The sequence below is a fragment of the Carlito syrichta genome, unplaced genomic scaffold, assembly GCF_000164805.1.
Source record: "Carlito syrichta isolate Samal-C Ts95f unplaced genomic scaffold, Tarsius_syrichta-2.0.1 Scaffold305639, whole genome shotgun sequence".
NCBI classification, from domain to species: domain Eukaryota; kingdom Metazoa; phylum Chordata; class Mammalia; order Primates; family Tarsiidae; genus Carlito; species Carlito syrichta.
In genome coordinates, this window is record NW_007249735.1 from 28,442 (window position 1) to 34,575 (window position 6,134).

Consider the following 6,134-nt stretch of genomic DNA (forward strand, 5'->3'; position numbering starts at 1 on the left):
GGGATAAGTGGCTCAGGAAACTGTCTCTGTGAAAAGAGGAGAAAGCATTTCAGATCTAGCAAACAATAAGTCCAAAGGACCTGATACCAGAAAGAGCTGTGTGAAACTAGAAGCCTCGAGTCCAGGGGGCAGGAAGAGCCCCGATGTGAGCTTCCCAGAGGTGGCATTGAGGAATCTGAGCAGCAGGGCTCACTCATGACGTCTGATTTGGGTTTGGGGGAGTGGGAGATAATTGCACACTCCAGGACGTGTAGCAGAATAAGAATAGACGTGGCACTCTGCATATTTGACTCTTATAAACAATACATTCCAAAAGTGCCTCCATTGACAATTTTATTTGGAGGAGGTTTTCCTAGGAGTTGCTTTCTGACATGGAATGATTGCCTGCACGGTAAATTGAGCTGCCTGCAAATGGCCCGTGTGCCCATATATGACACAGTGTCTTATTCTAGGATCATATTTATTCTGTGGAGTTTATTAAAAAGAGAAGCAGCTACCCGGGATGTATTATGGGAAAGGTATTCACAGTTTGGTCTCTGTGCCTTCACAGCTGTATTAAAACTCTTTGTTCAACTGTTTAAATTTTCAGCAGTTCTTAAGTGGATAGAAGGTATACAGCCTTCAAGAGTAAGTTCAAGAAAAGTTGTGATTTATTGCAGCAGTTTGGATTTGGAATTTCACTTCCATCTTTGTTCTCTGTCTCTTTCTCTCTCTCTGTCTCTGTCCCTCTCTGTCTCTCTTTCTGTGTGTCTGTCTCTTTCTAAGTCTCTGACACACACACACACACACACACACACACACACACACACACACACACAAAGCTAAGGTACCCTAAATTTAAAAAGTTCAAAACAAGCTTTAGACTTTTTCAGTAATCTCATGGTCTAGTGCTGATGATACTCTCCAGGCTGCTGGGTAGTAATTACATACGGGATATTGTACCAGTCGAGCAAAGTGTGGACAAGCAGAACAGAAAAACAGTATCTGTTTCTGCAGACTAGAAGAAATTAGCAATAGAGACCCTTAACGTGGTTACATGTATAAACGAAATAATAGTAGAAAAAGAACGCCACGTCCTCTGGGTAGTATTTCAGACTGGAAGCTCATTAAGCCAGTCCTACCAGAGGATACCTAGTAGGGGAGCGAGGCTTCTGGCAGGGTAGCTAGGCCTGAAACCTGGATGCAACACAGGATGTAGGGGGAGCATTTTGTATTATTGGGCTGCCAGCTTCCATGGTGCCTTCCTAGCAGCACCTCCAGTTTACTGGAAAAATAAAAATGGCCCCTGTGTGTGTATTGTTGTTGGTGGGACCAGGGCCTCTCCCTGCTGTCCTCTGAGTCAGAACAGGGGATAAGGGGAACATTCAGCCAAACTTGGCCATCTGGTGCACTCTCTACGGACTTTGAACTCGGGAGAGTGACCCACCCAAGAATGGGAAACTGTGTCAGGTGTGAGTTTGTGGTTAGTTGCTGCCTTTTCTGCTTTGGTCTCTGGAGCTCTCTGGTACCTGCCTCCTCAAGATGGCTTCCAGCATCTTGATGGGTCTATACCAATAATTTTCTTTTGCTTAAGCTCGCTAGAATGTGTTTCTGTTTTTGATATTAAAGGCCTTAGGTGAGATGGTACAGTAAATGTTTCTAGAGTGAATGAATTAATGGAAGATAGGTCCAGATTATATTTTAAGTCTTTTATGACTTTTCCCTTCTTTTGTCATAATCAGAGAATCAAATCTCATCTGTAGATGGGTTTTCTTGAAACTTGGATAAGTATTAAAGTTTTATAGAGCTCTCTTTTGGAGACAAAACTTTTTAACAAAATAATTGAGATTAAATTTTATACATATATTTGTTGTATAGTAGTCAGAAAATTCAGATAACTAATATATGCCACAATATGAATGAACCTTAGAAACATTATGATGAGTTTTTAAAAAGTCTGACACACACACACACACACACATATACACATACAAAACACATACTATATGATTCAATTCATATGAAACTCTAGAAAAAGCAGACAAATCTATAGTGTCAGAAAGCACATCAATTTTTGCCCAGAGTTAGGGGTAAGAATGGGTTGAAATCAATGGCAAAAGCCTAACAGGGACTTTTTGAAGTTTTGAAAATGCTTTATGTTTTAATTGGGGTGTTTGGCACATGAATGTATATATTTGTTCAATCTTATTGAACACATTTTAAATGGGCACATTTTATTGTATGTACATTTTATTGTAAGCAATCTCAATAATGTTGCTTTATAAAGACAAAGAGAAGAAAATTCAGATAGGCATAAAAAAGAATATAAGCATTTTAGTGAACATTTTTCTATATAATAAATCTCAATTGACAAATCATGTTTAATACTGAGTGGTATCTCATGAGAGGGATGAGCTAATCCCTTGTTACTAGACAATTGGTTCTCTCCAATTATTCAATATAAAAGATCTACGGTGAGTGTTCTCTTAGGTAAGTCCTTGCATGCACATGCGTATTATGCTTGAGATATTTTCCAGAAGCAGAATTGTTGGACCAAGTAGTTTGCATGTTTACAATGATTTTACTCACAAAAAACAGTCTTAAAAAGAGGTAGGGTTTTCTAAAAAAAGAAAAGTAGTCATTTTTTTAAAGTAGGTTAAAAAAAGAATAGCCCTTTTATTGTGGGCTTCTTCTTCAGCGGAAAAAAAAATTAAAACATATAAACAGCAAAAACAAAGAATATTCTATGCTTCAAGGTGTGTATCAAGGCAGCCCCATTGAAAAACACATCGCATTAATGGAGGTGCTTCAACTGACCGACCCAACTAGAAAGAAACAGATGGTACAAGAAACATTTATTAATATCTCTCCCTGTCTGCTCCATACAACCGAATACCCACACCTGTTCTCTTCATCCATTTATTCAAAAATTATCTGTAGAGTCCCTGCTGCATGCCTGGCACAGTCCTGGGCCTGGGGCATGCAGAGGGAGGTGAGATCTGCTCTCACTTTGAGGCACTCACATCCAGAGTACCATGCAGACCCACTGATAACTCCTAAACTACACAGCATAGCAGTCATTTGCTTAGCAGAGGAATTGACAGCATTTCAGGAGCAGTGAACCAGGAGCAGTCTTGACATGTGCATTTGAAATTCTCCTGTTTCTGTCTCTTCCATTAGAAAGCACCATTTAAGGCCGGGCCCGGTGGCTCAGCCTGTAGTCCCAGCACTTTGGGAGGCCGAAGCAAGTGGATTGCCTGAGCCTGCGGGTTTGAGACCTGTCTGAGCAACTTGGCGAGACCTCATCTCTACAATAAATAAGAAAAACTAGCTGGGCATGGTAGCGCGCACCTATAGTTCCGGCTACTTGGAAGGCTGAGGCGGAAGGATTGCCGGAGCCCAGCATGTCGAGGCTGTGGTAGCTGGGTGCGTGCCACTGCACTCTAGTGGGGGTGATGGAGTGAGACTCCAACTCAAAAAAAAAAAGAAAGCAACATTTAAGATGGGAATTTGAGATATACCATGGAAAGTACAAACAAAACGTTCTGGGGAGCCAAAGCCAGAAGAGATCAGGACCAACTCCCAGTCCCTGAATAGAGGTAGGACTGGCTTCATCAGGAGGGGCATTCTGAGGAGAGGGCACTGTTGGCACTGGCACAGAGGAGAGAAGAAAAGAAGGTGTTTGGAGAACAGACTGCTTGGGATACAAGGTTTGAGTGTAGCAAGATGGGAAAATCTGGGCTACTGTGATTGTCGTCAATAGCAAGATAAGGTATCCGTGTGTAATTCCACAAATAATGAGTTAGCTATCTGTGGCTGCTGCAACAAATTACCACTTGGTGGCTTAAAACAACACACATTTATTATCTCACAATTCTCTAGATCAGAAATTTAATATAAAATCTCACTGCCTTAAAATCCAGGTGTCTGTGGAGCTGCATTGCCTTCTGGAGCTTTAGGGGGAGAATCTGCTTCCTTGTCTCTCCAGCTCCTGAAGACCATCTGCACCCCTTGGCTCACTGCCTCCCCTTCCATCTTCAAAGCCAGCAACAGCTGGGCGAGGCCTTCTCATGTCCCATGACTCTGACCTCTTCTTCTGCCTCTCTCTCCTACTTTTTTTTTTTTTTTTGAGTTGGAGTCTCACTCTGTCGCCCAGACTGGAGTGCAGTGGCTGCTCCCAGCCACCGCAGCCTCGACCTGCTGGACTCCAGTGATCCTTCCACCTCAGCCTTCCGAGTAGCTGGAATTACAGGCATGCGCTATCACCCCTGCTGATTTTTTGATTTATTGTAGAGATGAGGTCTCGCTGCCCAGGCAGGTCTCGAACCCGCGGGCTCAGGCAATCCACTCACCTCAGCCTCCCAAAGGAGCGGGATTACAGGCTGAGCCACCGAGTCCGGCTTCTCTCCTACTTTTAAGGACCCCTTTAAGGACTCACCCATATAATTTATGATAACTTCCCCATCTCAACCTCCTTAGTTACGTCTGCACAGCCCCTTTTGCCATGTAAGGTAACATAGTCACATAGATATTGGGATTAGAACATAGATATTTTTGGCGAGTTGTTTCCTGCCTCCCATGAGCATTAGGGTTTTAGAGAAAAGAGTGACACTCTTGGGGACTTGACTCAGGAAAATTGCACTGACATCAGTGAGGAAGATGGGCCAAAGGGGAAGAGATCAGTTAGAAAGCCTTTGGTGATTCCAGAAAAAGATATTATTTGACCCAGTGGACATCAGAAGGAAGGGACAGATGAGAAGGACAATATGGGGACAGACTCCCAGAGAACTAGCAAAGGACTGAGTGGCAAGTGGGGAGTGATGACAGAGGTGGAGCTGTCCAAGATGATTCCACCTGCGAGGATCTGTGAGGACAGTGGTGTCACTTAACCGAGGTATTTGGTTCAAGAAAGTGAAGTTTGGTAAATTTAAGTTTGGATTTTATTATCATTAGAGAAGTTACCAGCTTGTCTACTTTTAAACTTTGAATAGGGGATAGAAGACAAAAACAGATTCAAGACATACTCAGCAGAGAGAGAAAAGTAAGAGGAGGTGGTGGCTGAGAGTGATGCTGGGACAGAGGTGTAAAGGAGAGACACAGGATGGGACTGAGGTGGGAGGAGAGGAAGAGAAGAGAGAGAAGCCTGTGAGCAAGATGGGGAAGAAATATGACTGGTGAGGAAGATGTACCAGCTGGGCAAAGGAAGGCAGACACGAGAGTCGGGAATTTCACAGAGAGAAACCATGTGGAGCCTGCTGGCATGAAAGGGTTGGTCAATCTGAGTTTCTAGTTCACTTGAGTTGTGCTTACAATTGTAAATTAATTTTTAAGATTGTCTTGGGAGATTTATTTATTTTAAGAAGTTAATCCCTGTCCACAGCTTCGGTTTTGTCTAGCTTTTGGGAGGCTCAGTAGCCCTTGAGGTGGGGAATGGGGGGATTATTCACCCAGCAGGTCCTGTGACTCTTCGTTTCTGTGAAGAAGGCTCTCCCTTGCCTTCCCAACACTCTTAACTCTTTCATAGTTTTATCCTAGGAATTAAAGGCCTTTGCTGGGTGTGTGGAGGAGAAACGTCTTCCCTCTGCCACAGCTCCTCACAGATACTGCAACTCACTGGTGACTCGACTCACAGGCACCACTGCCACTGCAAGTTCACGTCCGTTTCACAGATGGAAGCACTGAGGCCTGGATCCACTCAAACCTCATGCTCAAGGTCACAGGTGGCTGAAGCTGGGAGAACAGGCTAATTCTGCAAACAGTGGACTAACACACTTGGGCAGAAACTTAGGAAGACTTCGGCACTTGGAAACCTTGCCTCTGTGAAACTTGGGAGTCCCACACCCCAGGCGCTCACGCTGAACCGGCTCCCAAACCGACGCTTTCTGGCAGAGGCCGGAGAAGGAAGTAGGCTCCGCAGGGGTAGGACTTCCCTGGCACCGACGTCGCAAACGCCTTCATATTTATTATACCTCAATAGAGGAAGTGGCCCTCAGAGAGGCCAACCGTCTTGCCCAAGGTCACCCAGGAACCCGCAGCGGGCTGGGGCTCCCTCCCGGCCTCCCTCGGATGGGCCTCGCTCCGGGAGAGGAGGGCGCAAGCCGGCCAGCCCGGGGGTTGAGACCCTGCAGTCCGCCCCGCCCCCGCCTCCCCGCGCC